The sequence below is a fragment of the Myodes glareolus genome, chromosome 12 (assembly GCF_982192425.1).
Source record: "Myodes glareolus chromosome 12, mMyoGla1.1, whole genome shotgun sequence".
Classification (NCBI taxonomy): Eukaryota; Metazoa; Chordata; class Mammalia; order Rodentia; family Cricetidae; genus Myodes; species Myodes glareolus.
Window position 1 is genome coordinate 38,218,438 of NC_142037.1, and position 20,239 is coordinate 38,238,676.

At 42.2% G+C, this 20,239-nt stretch overlaps 1 long non-coding RNA gene across 1 annotated transcript; it reads left to right on the forward strand.

Moving 5' to 3' along the window:
* The first annotated feature begins 6,616 nt into the window (after positions 1–6,616).
* On the forward strand, positions 6,617–17,294 carry LOC125392214 (uncharacterized). Its single transcript, XR_015734642.1, has 4 exons — positions 6,617–6,893; positions 9,547–9,800; positions 15,196–15,310; positions 17,108–17,294. It is a non-coding gene; the product is annotated as an uncharacterized LOC125392214 (long non-coding RNA).
* The last annotated feature ends 2,945 nt before the right edge of the window (positions 17,295–20,239 follow it).

Genomic DNA, 20,239 nt, shown 5'->3' on the forward strand with positions numbered 1-20,239 from the left:
TTTTAAAATTCATGATGGTTATTTACCCAATCAGTCAGAACTGTAATGATCATGGTAAGCTACTTACGTCTATGAGCACAGATGCAAAAATAACATACGAAATACTTACAGATGAATTTGGTACACACACATACCTCTGTGTGAGTGTGTGTGTGTACTCACATCTTAGCTTTAACTGTCAACTTGATGCACCCTGGTTATCTAAGGAATCTCAACTTGGGTATTACTTTGATCAGATTAGCCTGTGGGCCTGCCTTGGGGGCATTTTTCTTGATTGTTAATTAATGTGGGAGGGTTCAGCCCACTGTGGGCAGCTCCATCCATTGGCTGTGGTGCCTGGGCTATATTCGAAAGCTATGTAAGCAAAAGAGGGAGCAAGCCAGGACGCAGCTTCCATCTATGGTCTCTGCTTCAGGCTTCTGCTTTGAGTTCCTGCCATGGCTTCCCTCCTCCATGGTCGGTAAACTGTAACTGAAACAAACGGCTGCCCAAGTTACTCCTGATTGTGGTATTTATAACAGCAACAGAAAGGATGTGTGCAGACTGATATTGCTTCTAAATCTCACACTGAATGTGTGGGCCAAGAATACTCCAGGAAAGTCTGGAAGAACAAAAGAATAGGTTGTTTAATGTTAGAAAAATTGATTGGTATAATCTTCCCTTCGCATAATAAAAATGAAATTATACATTTATCCCAATGGGACAAGGAGAAGCCTCCTGTTGCGTAAGACCCTGGACTTAATCCCCAGTACTACAAACAAGAAACGACCATCAGTAAGGGCAACATGCTTTTGGGACTAACTTTACCACCTCAAGAATTGTAGAAAGCTATAACTAGGAGACCTACAGAAATCTAAATTTAAAAAACACAGCAGATTATATTTTCAATTAATTAATTTATTATTTCTTCCAGCCCCAACTGTTTCCTCACTCCCTCCTGTCCCCCAACTCCCTTCCCCCAAATTTCCTTCTACCCTTCCCCCAAACCATTCCTCCTTTCTCTTCAGAAAAGGGCAGGCCTCCCATGGCCATCAGCCAGCCTTGATATAGCAAGTTGCAGGAAGACTAGGCACCTCCCCTCCTGTTAAGGCTGGAGAAGGTAACCTGGCAGGAGAAAAAGGCCCCCTCAGCAGAGATAGCCCCACAGATTATCTTTAATGAAAAATAGGAAGCACTTTCCTGCCAGCATGAATAATTAGGCCGAGATGTTTGCTGCCACTATTTCTAATCCTAATCAGCATCATACTGTAGGCTTCAAGCAACAACAGAATGATAGGATTGTGTACATAGGAAACCCATAAAGATAAACATAATCAAAACTGAATTAACAAGATCTCTGGGCATGAGGTCGTTCTATTAAATCAATAGCATACCTCTATATTATAAACAACTAGAAATTAAATTTTAAAATGATGCCATTTATATTATAAAATATTAAGTACTTATCTAATCAAAATTATGTAGTATCACTATACTGAAAACTCCAAAACACAAGGGAGGGAAAATTTGAAAGACTCGAAGAGCAGCAATACACTAGCCTTCTGAATTATAAGACTCACTACTGAAAGACTTCAGCTTTTCCTAAGTATAGTGCAATTCAAATCCAAATCCCATTGTGCGGGTGTGTGTGTGTGCGTGTGTGTGTGTGTGTGTGTGTGTGTGTGTGTGTGTGTGTGTGTGAACTGACAAACTGTGTGGTGATATTTTGTTTGTGCTCTAACAAATAAAGCTTTCCTGAAGATCAGAGGGCAGAGCTAGTCACTAGTTAACCATAGAGGTTTGGAGGTCTGTACAGACAGACAGGAAGTGGTATGGCTGGGCAGAGAGATGACTATAAGGTAGGAGGAGACAGGAACTCTGTCTCTTTTCCATCTGAGGATTTGGTAGAGGTAAGAGCTCTGGTGACTGCTCTACTTCTCTGACCTTGCAGCTTTCACCCCTTAATATCTGACTCTGGTTTTTTACTATTAAAACCAATGAGAACTTGTGCTACCAGGCTGTTTCTAAATTTTACACTGTGTAACTAAGACAAGAATATTCCAGAAAAATCTTGAAGAACAAAGTTGTACAGTGATACAGTAGTTAAAACAGCGTGGTGCAATGAGTACATGCGTGCACATACACACACACACACATCAATAGAAAATATTTCAGAAACAGTCACATTTAAACTTAGGGCAAAACCTTACTATTCTAAAGCAGTAGGAAAAATTAACTGGATCAACTGAATTAACTGGATAGCTGTGTGAATAAAATGGACTTTGGATCAGCTTTGCCTCATCTATAAAACAAAATCCAAACTGACCCTGAAAGTGAAGTCAACAGAAGAAGAAATTTGATGATGCAAAGATATGCTTTACAATTCGTCAAAAAGTGTTAAGAAAAAAAGAAATTGATAAATTGGACTTTATTAAAATGAAGACCATTTTTGTCAAAAAAAAAGATGAGTTAAAAGCAAACATGGGAGAGGGATATTTATACTAGATGACATAGGTGTGTTTAAAATATGTATGTTGTATGTATGTATTTAGCATATCATGTACATTGGTAAGAAACGGCATCATTGCTTACCTGTCCTTCCTCACACCCCCCCCCACAAAAAATGAGCAAAGTTTTTAAGTATATGTTTTATTGCAGAATGTGTTCACATGGTCATGTACACACAAAATTGTGCCCATTGAACGTCATTAATTATCAGCAAATACAAATTAAAGTCATGTTGCTATCATACTGCACCAGAATAGCTGGACCTTTAAAGCTAATAACACCAAGAAATTGGTAAGGATCCATAAAGACTGGAGCCACACACACTGCTGGGGAAACTAACAGTTTTAAAGACTCTCAGTACCTAGCAGAATTAAATGTTTGCAGGTCTAACCCCACTACTGACGTTGGTAATCTCATGACTCCATATATATCCTCTGGAAATGCAAATATAGATCTTTATAATGTCAGATCTTAAGGAAAAGATGCTCATTAAAAGGATGTTTAAAATAGTCTCAAGCTGTAAACATCCCAAATGTCCTCAGTGCGGCCACAGACAAGGAAGTTTGGATAGATTGATGTCTACCTGGTGTATACATGTTTAGTGTCCAAGGAGTTTGGATATATTGATGAATACCTAACACAGACATGCATAGTGTCCAGGAAGTTTGGATATATTGATGTATACCTGATGTATACATGCATAGTGTCCAGGAAGTTTGGATATATTGATGTATGCTATATATTGTGTCAAGAAGTGTGGATATATTGATGTATGCCCATTGTTTACATGCATAGTGTCCCGGAATTGAAATTATGTGTTATTACTGGTATCACTGATAAATGTTACAAATATAATGTTGACCAAAGAAGACAGCACTAAAGGAAGCAATAGATGAGGAAGTTATTGATTGTCAATTCAATTTCTTTAAAATTGTTGTTTTATTTTGGCTTACTGGTTTTATCCAGTGAATTGAAATAATTTATATTGTTTTAACAAAAAGCATTGTATTTTCAATTTTTTTGGGGCATGGAGTGTGTTATTATAACCCCTTAAGAATTTTCATGTTTCTAGAACGAGAGATGGTTCCGTAGGTAAAGCATGTTCCTCCAAGCCTAAGGATATAAGTTTGAGCCCTAAGATTCACAGGGTAGAGGGAGAGAATTGACACCTGGAAATTGTCCTCAGATGTCCATATATGCACTGTGGCATATGTGTACCTATGTGTGTGTGTGTGCGCGCACACACACACACACACACACATATAATTTTAAAAATTAAAATATAATTTCCATTTTTCTACTGTAGCTGTACTTGCCCTGATATTTCTACTCCAAGAATTTCTTAATTATGTAGGTGTTTCAATTGAATACATTCAATCACCCTGTATACACTTTAAAGTCCTTCTTTTTTCTTTCAAGTGGTTTAGGAAAGGAAGATGGATGTTTGCCCTCTTCACATAAAGTGTCTTTTCATGCATTCGTCACCTGCATCTACAGAAGTAATGTAAAAGGCATTAGCCAATATGGGACAGTGCTACCAACAAGTCTTCCATACGGAACAGTCTTCAATATAGGACAGTCTTCAATATGGAACAGTCTTCAATACAGGACAGTGCTACCAACAAGTCTTCAGTGAAACCATCTTTGGAAATCATTACAATGGGCTACTTATTAGTTTTTAAATTAGAGCTATTGGAAAGGAACCTACTTGGAATTAGTAAAATAAGATTTCTGGGAAGGTTTTGTGAGTGCCCAGATGTGATTTGTCAAGCACAGACTTCCAAGGGGCATGCTTGTTATTTCAAGCATTGAACCCCCCAGGACTGTGGAAGTAGCAAGTCCAAGCATTGTGATGACTGTAAGTGAGCCAAGGGGAATCCATAAATCCAGATGCCTAAGATAAACAAGCAGACAGAGGCACAGTTATAGGAAATCACAAAAATGAGCGAAAGGGATATAAACAGTTATTAAATGGTCTCTAGGATGCTCTTCCTGAGCATAGGACTACAATGCTTTCCTTCACAAGCAGTTAGCAAGAGTGACATTTTCATCATGACACTGGGTCCTATTGAGGCAGACAAATGCTTTCAGAATTTGATGGGGATAAATAGTGGTAACTCTCTACCTAGAATTCTATAGACTGATATAGCAATCATCTGTGAGGACAGGATAAAGCGTCTATGACATCTGCAAGACATATTTACCACTTATGTGTCTTTCCTTGGGAATTTACTGGAGGAAGTATTTCTGCTAAAATTGGATATTCAGTCAGGAAGAAGTAGGACTCAAGAAATAAAAGATCTAGAGCGACAGGAAGGGCAGCGTCTCCCAGGAAATGGTAAACAGAGAGTGAAGGTGACCACTGTGGAGCAACTGGACAGGCAGAAGCAGACTAGAGAAATACTGGGAGAGTTTCTCAAAGAAGATGGAGCTAGAGGCCATCCCAATGTTTTAGCTGTCAAAGGATGCTTGCTGCCAGGCCTGAGACATGGTTTGATCTGGGGGACAGGCATAGTGGGAGAAGAAGAGCACTCTCTACATGTTTTCCTCTGACTTCAACAAACTACACACACACTCACACACACACACACACACACAGAGACACACACACACACACACACTTTCTTAAAAAAATCAAAACAAAATATTCAAAAAGACAACTTTACCACTACATATAAATGTTTTCAAGCATACAAAATAGGCATAATTATGAAGAGTTTGGGTAGAATTTGTGGTTGCTCATAGAGAACTAAATAAAATCAAAGCATCGCAATTATTAAGTCTGAGAAAAGTCAACAATGAAAGAATAATTATGATTCACTTCATAGTTCAGCTATGACTACTATCTGGCAAATAAACACCATTTATTGATCTAAAAACTATTGTAAGATTATGCAAGGAAAGGAAGGGGATAAAAACTGGGTTGAGACAACACCTAAAGAAGAGAAAACATCGGAATAATAATAACTTAAAGAATTAGCTTTTTGAAAGGCGTATATATTAAACCCACTACTTTGGGGACATGAGTGAGAAGGGCAGGTGGGCGCTGGGGCTACTTTCCACAGGCCTGCTAACACTCTCTGACCACCATCGCATGGTGAAGTGTGGTCAAAATGAAGACAAACTCGGCGTGGAGGCCCATGCGTATGGTCCTGGCTCTCCGGAGACTACGGCAGGAGTATCAGCAGTTCAAGGCTGGGAGGCCACAGATTAATGAGACTCTGTCAGAAATAAAAGAAGAAAAACCGTTAAGTTTATGTCCTCTTGGGAAAGCAATTTTACCTCTATTAACCCCATTTGCCCAAAGCAGGAGAGGTATAGATTAACCTTTCTGTTTGGATGGCCTCTGACCCAATAAACTTAAATAGCAAGCTAGTTCCCACTTTAAAATTCAATATGATCCCAAGAAGGGGACTCTAAAGTTCTTAATTGAAAGCGGGGGGGGGGGGATGATGGCATCGTTCAGCTGGATGCTGCAGTTTCCAGAAGCCTAGGGGAGTGAAGGGAAGGGATTGGCTCACAAGGTACAAAATTCTTAGTGCCTGAGAACTTCCTGGTCTCTAGATTCTGATTTGTTTATTTTTTTAATTTGTCAAAAATTTGGGGGACTTTGTCAAAAGTGAGACTTGTGAATAAAGCAAGAAAATCAATACGGCTCCAGAAATCTGATTCTTACAGGATGATTTTCTATGCCTTAGGTAGCTAAGTGGCTTAGCTGAACTCTCCCTTCCACCCTGCCTACCTCTGTCTTGACAGAACTGTGTGTTCAGGTCTAATTGCAGGCCCAGGTTGAGTCAAGGTTAAAGCATTTCTAACACAGAAACGAATCCACCAGCGCCCATTTCTGTGGGGTGTCACCAACCCTTCCTGAGGCGTCAGTAATTTTCCAGATTGATCCCTACACTCGGTTTGTGGTTGAATCTATGCTCCAGTTATAACAGAGACACGGAGCCAGTATCTGAAGCAGGAGACAGTTAGCAAACAGCATTGTAGGTGACATTCTGCCCAGAGCGTGCTCTGGATGCTGGGAACTACTTCCCTTCCCCCAGTCAGCTTGCTGGCTTGCCTGCCTACAGCTACAAGAGGGAAATCTGAGAGGCCAGTTAGTTACTAAGGAGACCAAAAGGGTGCTCTGTCTGAGTCACCCTCTGTTTGGAGGGAATGTGCCTGAAGCTTCTATGGCGGAAGCTTCGATGGTGATTAATTCATTTTTGACATCCATTTCGGGGCACAAGGGAGGAAGAATTAATTTCAAATCGAGCCTAACCCTTTCAACAGCACTCAGAGAGCCAGGGAGGGAAATGGTTGGGTGGCAGAGTGACAAGTGACAGAAGAAAATGACTCACTGACTTCCCATATGGAAGAGGGTCTCAGGAGAAACGCAGGAGACAGGCAGAAACCTCCAGGTGAGTAAATGGCTCTGCCTTGGGGCCTGCCTTGGGGCCGGGATAAAGTATGGGTGACAAATAGGTCATCTGACCCAGGGGAAAGCGCTGGAAAGGGAAGTGAATGCCTTCCTGTCTCGTGCTTGTGCCAACCCCTGCATACCTGCCAGTCCCAACCGAGGAACCAACCCTGTTAAAACCAAAGATGTGGAGGGGAAAGGTGTGGGAGATGGAGGGGAATAGGGAGAGACATTTGACTTAGCTTTGACTTCTTCGTTGGAGACAGCAGCCCCATGGGGGAAACATCGTGTGGTTAGCCATTAAGCTCACGCTGTATGCAGTCCCAGCAATGACACCCAATAGCTGGGTCTCTAGATAGTTTGCACTATTCTCCCGGAATGTTAGAGTCAGGTGAGCAGCCCAGGCCTTACAGGGTGAGCAACCCAGGCCTTACAGGGTAGTTGAAAGGATCTGCTCACAGCGGGCACCTAGAAAGTGCTGGGATTTCCTTCTCTGAGCTTATCAGCTAGAAAAACAAGTCGGGATAGAATCAGAAAACCTATCTGGAGAGACTCTTTGAGAAGGGAGCATCAACAAACCTAACTTGGCCAATCGGAATGTTTCAATAAATGTTATAACTCCTAGAAAGTCCAAAGGGTGCTTTGGTAACACAAGGGAATTTCTGTCTCCAACACAAAGCTCTCTTTCTTATTTTCGAATCATCTGGAAAGTCCATTACCTGTTGACCTGACCTGACGTTGGACTCAACAGAGAACTATCCCAAGTATCTCACAGAAATTGTCATTTTCTTCTGGGACCATTCTTTCCCCTACCTGGTTCCTGTTTCTCAGATTGTATTCTGGCCACCAGAATCCTCCATTCTATTCTGCATCCCTTTTGTTTTTAAGAAATGTGGCTTGTATCTAGGGCCTATCTCATACTAGGCAAGCACTCTGCCACTGAGATAGATCCCAAATCCTCCTTTCACCTTTTATTTCGAGACAGGGTCTTACTAAGGTGAACTTGTGATCTGCCTTAGCCTCCTGAGTAGCTAAGTAGTATATGCCTATAAAAGCAAGCATGGCTTCTCCTTGTCCTTCCTCCTCCTCTTCATGGAACTATAGTTGCATGCTGATGTTAAACTGCCTTCCTGTCTCCCACTTAGGTGGGTGTGAGCAGTCATGGGTGACAATGTGAATATGAATGCTGAGTAGCCAGCATCAAAAGACAGCAGCCTGCCCTTCACCTTCTCTTCCTGTGTCAGCTCAACTGTAACTTGGATATATTGGCACTTATTCAACCTTGTGGTCGGTGACAGTTTTCTGGTGGGTGGTGAGGGAATGGGCATGAGAGGAACTTGGTTCCCTGAATGACGTCTTGGAATGGAGCTCCATGCCAGCCTTAGCAAGTCATGCGGTCCTGTAACACAAGAGAGCGGAAGACCAATCAAAAGGAACAACGTAGAATTGCGCTGCTGTACCAACGGATCTCTTATATTAACCACCTAGACTTACCTACGCCAGGCCCTGATCAAATGTTCTTCAGAAATGGGTACAATGGCTAGGTTACATGGCATTTTGCCAGAGCAGAACACCTACCTATGTTTTGAGGAGTCTATTCTACTTTGTAAGTAAAACGCACAACTGGGTATTTGTACACACTAAATACTGACTTTTCTAAGCAGTCTAAACCCCTAAAGTCGCTTACCTGTGTGGCTGTTACTCCATGTGCTTTCTGATCCCCATGTGTGAAATTGAAATTCTGTCATGTACGCTCTTGGCTGCTCCTCCCGCCTTCCTTGATTCATATTTCGCAGTGCCTTGCTATCTGTGACTGTATGTTAGCTTATGTTCGTTCTTTGATGCTCACATTGAGAAATAAATCATTTCTGATATTCTTCTTCTGCTAAAATGATGCCGGAATCCTAATTGTGGAGCTAGGCAGCATCAATGTGGTCCCTAGAGACATTAATTAGGGACTGCCCCTTGCGTTAGAGAATTGCTAGTGAATAGTGAGATTTTTGCTAACATGCCTGTGTCTGTGACTAATGTCAACATATTTCTACCTGTAGGATTGTACTGCTTGTCACTAAGTGAAAAATAAAAGGAACCAGACCTTCTGCCTCTCAGTAGGTTTTGAGGGGTTTTTTCCTCTCCCTAATTTTACCCATGCAAACATAAACATAGTAATATGTTATTGTTTTGATGGTCTGCCATCTATGAAATGGGTGCACTGATGTAGCAGACTCATTGCATGTAAACAATTCAGCATCGCTCTGGTAAAACCTAGGTAAAAATGAGAGTTTAGCTCCCACTGTGTATTTAAATTCGAAAATACCTACAGAACAGAAGCAACTCAACCCTAACTGTAGCAGACACAAAGAGGCAATAAAAAAAAGTTGCGATTGGAACTCTCAAATTGCCCTAAATTTCTATATTCTAAAAATATTATTATAACTATTTTATTTTATGTGGTGCGTGTTTGCCAGCATGTATGTCTGGTACTCAAGGAAGCCAGACAACAGTACAGAATCTCTTGGGACTGGAATTACAGGTGGTTGTGAGCTACCATGTAGGTGCTGGGACTCAAATCTGGGTCCTTGGTAAGAACAGTCAGTGCTCTTAGCCTCTGAGTCATCTCTCTAAGCCAATGTCTGTATTTTTTTTTTTTATAGACCAATATAGCATTCATGCTGACTGAGCAGCTGGAGCAGCCAGCACCATCGCAGATGACAAAAGAATTGGAATGCAAGGTAATTGTTCTCCTGAGTGACCTCATAGAACAGAGTCCAGCACATCACCTGGGACAGTACAGCGAGAGGCGGTCCCTGATGGGTTCTGTTCTGTGGCTGCATTCTGTCTGCTCCTCCTCTTAGGCTCCATCATCACCTTTTGAATCCCTTGGAATTACCAGGACCCTTCCAGCTGGGTAAGCCTGGTAGTTCAGTTCCTTTCTAGTTTAAGCTGTGGGCCTTCAAAAACACCGTGCAATACATACTTACCATCCAGAAACATACCACACCAAATTTACACAGCCTGATGAGCTGTTTGGAGTTAAGCCCGCGTCCCCAAAGATTTAAAATGGAATTTTTCCAGAGATGCTGGGAGAATCTGGTGTGCCCTCACCAAAGGAACCTCGTCCAACCATCGCCAGGGCCGTTGTTCTGGGAGCTTGGCCTCTGAACGCCAGCTGAGGTCCACGGAGCCAGCCTGTTTCTATGCCTGCCTTTGGCCACTGAGCAAAAAGGCTTTATTTGGTCAAGGATGGATAGCTGGGAAGTTGTTTCTATCTGAGCACCTCTCTTGTGTTTATCTCAAGAATTTTTAAATATCTTTCCCTGGAGTCTTAGTGAAGCCAGATTGGAAAATAAAAATGACCCACGGCTTTCACTGAAGCTGCGCCTTCGCTCACGGGTCCGAGGTTTTCTGCTTTGTTTTTCCTCAGCTTCCACACATTTCTCTCTACTTCCGGCACAGTTATCCCATCTTCTCCTCAGCATGGAGACCATTGCGCCATAAAAGATTTTGGAGGGCTGGGGACACACAGCTCAGTGGTAAAGCATCTGCTTGGCCTTGTATATGGTCTTGGCTACCATCTCCAACACACGCGATCTCATTTTCTCTTGGCCACTGCTATACCCAGGATCTGATCCAGCCCTCGGGTTTCTTGTCTCAGAGAATGGCACTGTCATGGGTTCTCAAATCATCTTAAGAATTCATCCAGTAGATGACTTGTAAATCTGGAGGCTCATCTGTAGCTACCACAGAGCCCTGTCTACATTTATTTCCTAAATGCTCCCTGGCTCTACCCACTCTCTTTCACCTTTATGCTGCCTAAGCCGCCTTCTTCGAAAGGGCCTCATCGCCCCCTGCAGGCCCCTTCAAATCTGCTCTACACAGTCACTGGTGCCAGAGTGGCACTTTCGAAACCAAAATCTCACCTAAATCCTCGTGACCAGCAACAGCGAGTCTGCCAATGGAAAGCCCCTGAACAGTTATAAACAGAGAATTTCCCACATTCTGCAGTGAAGACAGAAGATTGCTAAGGGCAGTCCAGCAATGATTTTTATCCCTTAGGACCAAGGCTTGAGGCCTGGGTAGTGTGGACCTCTGAATAGAGGAATTGTTGGCCATAGATGCAATATGAAAAATAAATACTGGAAACCTTGTGGTTCAAGGGATTTTTATACTTAAATAAACGGTCACTTTGACAAACACTGACCACTGTTGAAGCCCACGATGCTTGGACACAACAAGGGCTCCTAAAGACCTTACATCATCCATGATGTCTTTAGGTCGTCTTGTTCTCATTTTCCTTATTCGACAATTGAGCATGTCAAATTTCATTGCACAAAAGCTCTCTCATATACATGGATAGGTAAGGGTGACCTAATCTGAAACGTCCCTTCACATTCTCAGCCCCTACACAGTGAGTCCTCAGTCCATCCCTTTCCATTCTCAAACACACCAGTGCAGAATATTTTATGTCCCCAGCTTTAGGAGCTTCCCGACACTGTTGTGTGGCACTTGGTTTCATCACTGATTTCAGGTATAGCCAATCATTGTCTTCAATACCAAAGGACTGGGTGTTCTGCTGGAAATGCGTGGAGATGAGTGGGCACTCAAATGACTTGGGCCACACCTGAGTTCACACCTCGAAGAAACAAAGAACATGGCAACCGTTTTATAATTGGTGACAGACTCTAGAGAGTTCACAGTAAGTCAGAACTCTGCATTGGTATACGCCATTAAAGACAATTTAGAGTATCGGTACATCTGTGAAGATAATTATTCTTAATTAATTTTTAAAGTTGGCATACAAAGTAATAGATTTCATTATGGTATTTTCACGCATTTGTATCATTACACTTGGTCCTTCTTCAAGCCTGTCCCTCCTTGCCTTTGGGTCCTCCTTGCCCTCCCCTTACTGATCTGCTTTCTCCCTCTGGTCACCCTTCTGCTTTCATGTCACATGTATTACGTTACTCTCCCTCTGCACCCCTAACCTTTCAGTTACCAGAGTTCAGCTGGGCCTGTGACCAGTGTTGCTATGTTAATTTTATGTCAATCTTCCTACCTTAGCCTTTGAAGTGCTGGAATTACAGGCATGAGTCAGTGTGCTCAGGTCTTTCACGTCCACTGACACTTCCAAACCTCGTAAGGGCAACTACTTGGTGGCCACAGGTTTTGAATTGTCAATATGGAAACCTAGTCATATCCCAGGACTTAAGAAATCTTCTAATTTGTTAGACTTTAAGCCTTAAATAAGCATGCTACAGTCTGTATAACCACAGAGGTTAGGTATAGATTAGGGGCCTAGAGGGGAGGGAAAGCTTTCCCAAAGAAAGGGAAATAGAGTATATGGAAAGACCGGAAACAGGGAAATACTGGAATGGGAGTGGTGTAGGAGGATCTTCTTTCTATGTGTTTCTTTCATTTGTCAAATAAAGAAACTGCCTTGGTTTTTTGATAGGGCAGAATTTAGATAGGTAGACTGAACAGAGAGCTGGGAGAAAAAAAGCAGAGTCAGGCAGACACCATGGCTCTCCTCTCCGAGATGGATGCTGGTTAGACTCATACTGGTAAGCCACAGTCAAGTGGCGATACACATTAATAGAGATGGGTTAAACAAACATGTAAGAGTTAACCAATAAGAGGTTAGAACTAATGGGCCAGGCAGTGTTTAAATGAATACAGTTTCTGTATAATTATTTTGGATATAAACTAGCCAGGCAGCTGGGCACTGGGAACGCAGCCAGTCACTCCTTTTACAACATGGGAGAGCTAAATAGGGAGTGGGGTGGAAGAGAGGGGTAAGGGAGGGACAAGTAACACTAAAGATCATTTGAGGATCACATTCTACTAAGACAGGAGCTTCCTAAAATATATAACACATGACAGAAATATGCATGGAATCACAAAATAATGAGGGAGACAAATCCCTAACTAGACATCTTTTGCCATCAAGAGGTTACATCTAGTTGAGTAGTAGAGCAAAGGGGGCACCATGGAATCCCACAAAACACTTCAGGCTATTGCCAAGGTTCTGGTTGCTCTCCACAGACTGATGGCAAGTGCCTATTTCTGAAGAGAACAGTTGCCTACCTCACTGAACATGAAGAAGTCAAGCTGGTGCCCAGCTAGAGACTTCACCGCTATTGACTAGTGCTCACCGTACTAGGAAGGACTCGGCACATTAGGAGACAAGAAACGTAACCATGGGCCCAGCTACAAACTGCAATCTACAGCTTCCTGCCCCACCTGTTATCTCCTCTGTACAGACCCAAAGATAAATGACCTTCTCTGCATCTTTCTGAGGTCAGTCTCTAAGGACCTCTTTTTTCTCTTCGTTTCCAGAAACTTCCCTGACCTGTCAACAGTGTTTTGGATTATTGGTCACCATGGCAATTCAAATGTTCACAGAGTTACTTGATAATTGTCTGTTATTCTGCAATAAGAACCTCTTGTTTCGTATACTATTGCTTCCCCTGTGTCTAGCCTGGTGCCTGACATGGTAGCCACTCAATAAATTTAATGAACGGATTAACGAGTGACTTCGTATTTGTTATGGAGCAGAATCACGGTGTAATTGGCTTTTCTTCTCTCCTTGGATTGGCTTTGGCAGTTTGTCAACAAGTATTTATTGGATTTTAGGAAGCGGAGAGAATTGTTCTGTATTTTTAATAGTCCTGTAGTGCGTGGCACATGAATTCTGTGCTGTGAGTTTAAGAAAGACAAATCAGGCTCAACGGAGACTGATCTTCATCTTGTGAGCTATGGTAGAGTAAGACGAGTAACCAAAGACCAAGGGGCTAGTGATGGAACCACTTCCGAAAATAACACAGCGTTCACGTTAGCAATAGAGTTGAGATTGATGGGAGGAAAGCTACCCACAGCCTGCCCCCTCATCAGTGACTTGGAGCCTTTTCGTTAAGGATTTCTCTGCTCTGGACAAGTATAATATGCCACCGTGGCTCACCACAGGTGACCCAGGGTCAGTATTACATGATGCATTGCAGGCAAACAGTGTGAGCTATTCCAAATTTCTGTCTCCAGGAAGGAAGGAGAAAAGCCACTTTCCAGACCCAGGTAAATGTTTGCAGGGCTGTGACACAAAAACTACTAAAAAAAATACTAAAGTTGGTTTAGAGAAACATAACTGGTTTAGAAGAACGCCAGTTGTCTTTACCACTCAACTCTATGGGTTTGCTTTCCTTTTTCAAACGCTCCTGTAACAGAAAGGGGGCCGTATAGGATGTAAAGCAACAGACTACTCTAGTTCAAGTCACTGATGAGCGTATCTCGTAGCAACACAGCTTCATTAGCCACAGCAAGCACTGTGAAAACCACAGTGAGGATTCTCTGGAAGGAGATGTGGGTGGTACAAAAGAACCAGGGAAGAAGGATAAACCTTGACACTTTCCCCAAGGGAAGACAAGGCAGATGTGAAGTACGTATCCACCTTACAAGCATCTGATGGAGACTGCCCAGTGCCCTGTTCGCCTGTCTCACCAGAGGAGTAACCTGCACCATGAAGCCCCGTGTGGAGAGCATGCTGTGTTGTCTGTTAGTAAATCAGAAGCTTAAGAAAACAAATCCAGATTCTTTATTTAACCAAGATGTCTTCTTGAAACATAATGTCCTAAACAGAGCCTGGAAAAATTCAGACCAAGATGGATATCCTTTCATAAAATATGAATTTCTAGGCCAGCCGACCTGGGAGGTGAGAGAGGAAAAGAGTGTGCAGTTTGGAGGACAACAATATCGAAAGGATTAGCCTCGAATGCGGAGCCGCAGGACAGTGGGCAGGATGCGGTGGCCATTTGTTGTTTGGGAAACGCAGCGCCAATCTGCTTTCCATCACTTGCTCCTTTCTGATTTCATTTGAGAGTCTTTTCTTCTTCCCCATGTACTACCCTGATGGTCAGGGACAGGCCCTTCCTTCTAAGAAAACCAAAGGAGATCTTCATACCCTCTGCCTCACTGAGAGATGGACAAAAGATGTGGGCTTGACCGACAGAACTCACGGTCTGAGAAGTCTGCTTTCTTATTTATCTGTTTAGCTTACCTGGCTAGAGACTGACTCCAGAGTCGCACACAGGCTCAGCAAGGGCTGTGCCCCTTAGCTACATTCCCTGTCTTAGTCTCATGAATCTGAGTCTCAAGTAAACAGTCAAGAAAGAAGAGAAAGCCATTCATCTCCAAGGCAGGAGCAGGGACCACAAAGCCCGTTCTACTTCACAGTTGTGGCTGGATTTTATTGCCTGAGCCTCCTGGTGCCTTGGCTCCTGTTGCTCTGGCTGATTCAATGCTTATTTCTCCAGCCTCCAGGGGATCGTCTGAGCCCTGATGGTCCTTCCAAAACATTCCTTCAACTGAAGACAACCAAAATGACGCATACACAGATGGTGAATTCATATGAAAATGGCTATTGAAATGGTATGAAAATAATGAGCAGTCTAAGGCACACGCTCAGGAAAGTCGGGGCCGGGGAGGGTCTGGGTTAGGATTTCAGGATGCAGAAGACCTGAGGTGAGTGGGACTTCTCAGGCTCCAAGGTAGACCTCGAAGTCAGACTTGAAACAGCCAAAGGAGAAGAGAAGACCAAAGTAGTTGTAGCAACAGTACAGAAATGACTTCGAGTTTTTTAATGATTGAAATATAATATAGAAAAGTAGAAAATCTATAAAATTTTAAAAATAAGGGAAGAGGAAACAACACAGAAATGAGTGAATATAGAAAAGGAGCTTCCTCTCAGTCTTGGCCAGAGGGCAGGGGAGGTGGCAACTAAGGAGAGAGCTTTGCCCTAGTGACAGCCAGGACCATAGTAACTTTTGGAAGTCAGTCTTGTGGAAGACAAGCTGACAGTACCACCTACCTCTGTGGGAGGAGAGAGGGATGACAGAGGGGAGGGGGACACTGCAGAGAGAGGAGACCGAGAGGAAGAGGGAGAAGGAAGAGGAGAGGAGAGGAGGGAAAGGGAGGGGAAGAAAGGGGGAGGGCCGTACTCTTCTTCCACACCCTCCTATGTAGACTTAGCTGAAAACCTGGCTCTGAGAATCTGGAAAATGCAGCTCACAAGGGAATACATTAGGGGACAAAATAAATCATGACCACACAGGGTAGAGACAGCATCAACCTCTCTCAAAAGGGCATTGTGGTATTCAAAGGCAAGATCGGAGAAGGGACTGAATGGCATAGTGGTCGGGAAGACACTAATCATATCAACTTCCTGTTGTTGCCGTAACAAAGGCAACAATTTAACACAGATTTCCATTGCAGTCCTGGAGGTAAGAAGTCTAAAGTTCATTTCACTAACCTAAAGTCAGAGTCACAAGGCTGGTTCCTTGAAGAGGCTTCAGAAGAATGTGACTTTTATTATTCAAAAAAAAAAAAAAAACAAAGCAAACCCTTCAGCCACTGAAGGCCACCTGCTCTGTTTGGTTTGTGGCCCCTTTCTCTAGTCACTCCAGTCTCATGCATCTGTCATTCATTGTGTCTCCGCCAGTTCTCACCTTCTGCCTCCCATGATAAGAACGCTGAATAGTTAAATTGACCACATCATGATACTTTACTATAATCTCCATTTCAAGATACTGCATGTCATCACAGCTACAAGGTACCCTTCTCCTTGGAAGGGAGCATATCCCTCAGTATTAGGACATGCGCATCTTTAAAATGTGATTATTCAGCCCAAAAACTCTTAAGGTTGAATTCATCACATGGGATTGCTTGGGACTAGGAGTAGGCAACTAATTTGCAGTGTGTCCTGAGATCCAGTTTGTAAAATGGAATGCTACCCTCTACATAAGCACTGGGAGATGAAGACTGGCCCGGATTCTCATTCTAAGAGGCAGGGATGTGGAGCAACCATGACCTGTGATCTGAGTTTGACCGGCTCAGGCCAGGCTCAGCAGCAGACTCCAGGCAGAGGCTCCCCCAATTGCTACATTTATCATGCCTCTAGACCAGCCATAGAGTTTGACCACTTAGTCTGAAAAAGATGGATGATATGAAGAATTCTATTGGAGATCATCCAAACTCCTAGAAATTATGGGGTCTACCTAACTCAGACAATAAGAAAATAATCTCAGATTCAGTTAGATAAAAAAAAAAATAGCTTAGCCTGGACAACAACCTAAAAATTTCAGGTCATTGGATGAAAGAATTATGTATAACTGTAAACCAGGAACGCCCATTGACTGGACATGGGTCTAGCATTCTTTATTGTCATAGGTGCTATCAGGAAAAGATTCCATGCTTCTCATCATGATGCGGAAAGAATTCCTTTGGGATTGACTCGTCCCCCAGACCTGTGTCCTGGCTCAATCTCTCTAAGAATAAGCAACTTCAGGTTTCCTGGGACGATGATCCTGTTGCAGTCACAGTGACTCCAGAAGCTTCAACCTGTCTAAAATATAAAATAAATGAACACTTGAATATAGAGATGATGAAGTCTTCAAAAGCACAATATAAAGGCAATATTAAGATTTGTGTTAAATTAGAAACATTTAACAACACTTGAGAGTAAAATTATGAATGTCATAAAAAATTTAGTATATGAAAGTTCAAAAACTAGCCTTATGCATTGGATTTAAGATATATATTTGAATCTGGGCTTATCATTTTAAAAAGACATGAGAAATGTACATAGATTATTAACAGTATGGTATTGTTTCAGGGAACTTAAAATTCTTAATTCATTATATTTATAAAAATTTCTAAATATTTGAGGAAACATACTGGTTTTTCTGGTTACACCCTGCCTATTTGATCTCTGAAGGGCATGTGTAGATGCCTAGATTATTCAGTGTAAAAGGGTAAAATGCAGAAGTGCCTTGTCTTTATTTATTAATTTCCTAGATGTATAAATAGTCTAATAAGATTTCAAATCAAACCACAAGCTTTAGTAAACAAGGCTTTACATTTTTATTTATTCTGCTAATTTAATTTTGAGTATCATGAGTACAAGTAGTGTTGTCTGTAGTTAGCATCTACCAGATGTTAGACTATTCCCTTTGGTGCTCTGTGCTTGCATCCAAAAGGCTCGTGCTGGGTGAGTCTAGTGTTCTACTCAAGAGAAAGCAAGTTGACAAGGACCCCAGATGCTGATATAGAGAAGGATGCCCAAAGTATCACAATTCATGTAGGATATTTTAAAATTGTATTTATTTTATATGTATGCACATTTACCTGTATGTATGTATGTATGTATTACTTCATGCATACCCAGTATCTGCAGAGGCCAGAAGCTAGTGTACGATCCCCTGAAACTGGAGCATCAGATAGTTGCAAACCACCATGTGGGTGCTGGGAACTGAACTCAGGTCCTCCTAAGTATAGCAAGTAGTCTGAACTGCTGAGCCTTCTCTCTAGCCTGTGTACGAGGCTATGGCACAGTGAAAGTCACGCATCTATTCTAAGATGGCCTTCACCCAAACTCTTGTTAGGTTTACATCATGTTTTTCCAGAATTATTCTTCCAAATCAGTCTGCTTGATTGGCTTTTGTGCAACTCCAAAAACCTGGTCATGAAATTTTCTATTTCCCCACAGGTGTCCGTTCCTTGCACTACTGAAGGCTCTGCTCTGTGGGCTGGGAATCATGGCTGGCTTTTAGTTAGTTGTCCTGTGGAATCTGCAATATAGGGGTCCATTTGCCCTCACATTGCTCTCTTCATTTTTACGACACACTTATGGCTGTCTCCTATGGCTTGCTGCTTTGTTTTGGAGTGAATCTCTCGGGAAGTGCCCTGTGAGCTTGGGTGTGGATGGCATCGGATGAATGTGCACCATGCTTTATATTGCTTGATCAGAAAGGATGGTGCCTGTGTCCTCCAGAATCCTGAGCTTCCACAGACTGAGGGACTGAAAGAATGGTTTCTCCTCTAATTTTTAAGGTGGCTGGGAAAACAAATCCTGAGCAGAATAGGCAGGCTGGAGCTAAGAGGATCCTATTACCTGAGCATTAGGGTGACCGACTATCAATCTCAGGCAACACTGCCAGCTCACGTTTTGCAGGTCATCTGTCTCATCATTATGGTGTGACTCGGGACGATTTATCGCCTGCTTGCAGCTGCTTTGTGTGTATTTTTAAGAGCTGGTTTTGAATAACCCTAATTCAGCCCATTTTCCTGAGTTTCTCCTAAGCTTACCCACCTCCCTCGCCTTGATTATTTTTCAATGGGATATTTACTCTGACTTCATAACATCCTGTAGTTGGCAGAATATAGCCGGGCTTTTACTTAAAACTGAAAGAAAATATGCAAACGTTGAAGTAATGGGGAGCTATTAGGTGTGTTTGCTTCGGTTCCGCTTTTCCATCTGGGGAAATGAGTCTACATTATTTCCACCCACTCAAGACACTTTTGAATATAGTATAGTATTTCTCAGAATGAACTGGGTTTTCAGAAGGTGTTTGTTTACATAGGGGACATGAATAGTTTAAGAGACCTATCATTGATAAAATTATCACTCTGGGTATTTAGTTTAATGTATCCTTTGGGAAACCTAGATTCTTTTACTCTAAAATTCAAGAAATAGAGCCAGTGAATAATTTAAAGTCTTGACCATAAAAGAAATAGTTATCTCTCTCTTTTTTTTTTAAATTTCCTCAAACCTAAAATTTTCCTTTCCTCTAATCTCTTATCATTATCTGTGGCAAATACTGGGTAATTTTCTACTCAAAGGCACATTCTTTTCTTCTTTTGCTCAGTTCTTTAGTTCCTTTGCATGTGAGTAGCATCATGGTGACATTTAAGGGGAAGTGACCAGGTAATAAAGGGTATGGGTACAGGTTTATGGCAGAGGATCTGGTGGTAGATTCCAAGGTGCTCTAGTGTGGGCAGAAGCACAAGGTGAAAAGAGCCTTGATCCCTCTGTGACTCCAAACCTGAGCTAATCCTGACCCTGACCCTGACCCTGACTCTCAGGATGAGCAAAGCACACACTATGTTTAATCCCTAAAGAGTTAGTGTGGTTACCAGCGTTCTCCTGCCTGAGGGCAGAAAAGAGGTAAAGGATGCCACTGAACTTGCTGACAGTTCTAGACATCCTTAAAGGTTTTGAGAGTTCTTTTTCTCTTTTTATTTTTTAATTGCTTTTATTGAATTATATATTTTTTCTGCTCCCTTCTCTTCCTCTCCCCTACCCTTCTACCCTCTCCCATGATCCCTACACTCCCAATTTACTCAGGCTATCTTGTCTTTTTCTACTTCCCATGTAGATTAGATCCAAGTATGTCTCTCTTAGGGTCCTCTTTGTTCTCTAGGATCTCTGGGATAGTGAATTGTATGCTGGTTTTATTTTTGCTTTATGTCTAAAAGCCACTTATGAGTGCACACATATTATATTTGTTTTTCTGGGTCTGG